Below are 1,581 nucleotides of genomic sequence, written 5' to 3' on the forward strand. Positions count from 1 at the left end.
TGCTAGTCGCACTTAAAAGCCGAGTACTCTACCGTTGAGTTAGCAACCCGAAAAAAATCGGAATAAAAAAAAATGGAATTGCACGAGGCAATCAAAACATGAAATTAGCAAAAATTTGAATAAAATAAAAATACACGAAATTCTAAGATAAAAACATAGAAATAGAATAAGTGAAAATTTGTGGACCGCCTCCTGTCTTATTCATTCCATTGTTATCCATTTTTTTTTTTTTTTTTCAATACAATATACAATTACAATAAAAAAAACTTCTTGTATCACAACAAATTCAAAGAAAGAACCCATTATTTGAATGAAGTGAAGTGCCAAACTTGTGGGCGGGGATAAATAGATCTATTTATCTACGATCGAATTATATTTGTTCGATACACTGTTGTCAATATGATTGTAAATTTTGAATATAAATGTTGAGAAAAGAATAAAGAATATAAAAAAGACTATAAAAAAATACAATGAAAAAAAGAATTAAGTCAATTTTTTTTTTTTTTTTTTATTATATTGTATTTTTTATTATTAATTATTAATAATATTTATTATTATAATATTTATTATTTTTATTATTAATAATATTTATTATTATAATATTTATTATTTTTATTATTAATAATATTTATTATTATAATATTTATTATTTTTATTATTATAATATTTATTATTATAATATTTATTATTATAATATTTATTATTAATTATTTATTATTAATTATTATTATTTATTATTAATTATTATTAATATTTTCTATTTTTATATGTTATTTTTTCTTGTTATTTTCTCTGTTTTTTTATCTTATTTTATGTTATTTTTTTTTTTTTATCTTATTTTATGTTATTTTTTTAAATGCAATTACTTCATTTATTCAATTGATCTTTTTTCTCTATATTTTATATCAATAAAATTAGCTCAATAAAATCTGTTATAGAACACGGTATTCTATAGTAGCAAAGCAATAAGAAATACGAATAATAAATAAAAAAGTATGAATAAAACAAAAGAGGGGGGAGGAAATTATAAAGAAAAATTATACAAAGCTAGATATGAGTCATCCACCCCCTCTTTTTTGTATTTCATTAATTGAATTTTGTTTGATTAAGACTAAGTTCCGTAAAAACCCCGGCCTTCTTTAAAATATCATGGACAGTTCCTGTGGGTTGAGCTCCTTTTTCAAGGAAATAGAGAATAGCGGGAACATTCAAATGGGTTTGATTATTTATCGGATCATAAAAACCAACTTTTCGAAGATCTCTTCCCTCTCTTCGGGATCGAACATCAATTGCAACGATTCGATAAACGGCTCATTGGGATAGATGTAGTTAAATAATACCCCCCCCCTAGAAACGTATAAGAAGTTTTCTCCTCGTACGGCTCGAGAAAAAAAAAAAAAATGATTAAAAGTTATGTCTATTAAAAGTTATGTCTATGTATGGAATTATAATGTATGTAATTAGAATGTCAAAAAGATCCATAAACCGGCAAATCAATTAGACATTTAAACCCGTCTTTTTTTTTTCAAAAAAAAAGAAGAAAAAAAGCATTCGTACTCTCATAACTCAAGTCAAATAACT

Source organism: Durio zibethinus, unplaced genomic scaffold (genome assembly GCF_047325235.1).
Source record: "Durio zibethinus cultivar Kanyao isolate XHJ-2024 unplaced genomic scaffold, ASM4732523v1 HiC_scaffold_3, whole genome shotgun sequence".
Taxonomy (NCBI): domain Eukaryota; kingdom Viridiplantae; phylum Streptophyta; class Magnoliopsida; order Malvales; family Malvaceae; genus Durio; species Durio zibethinus.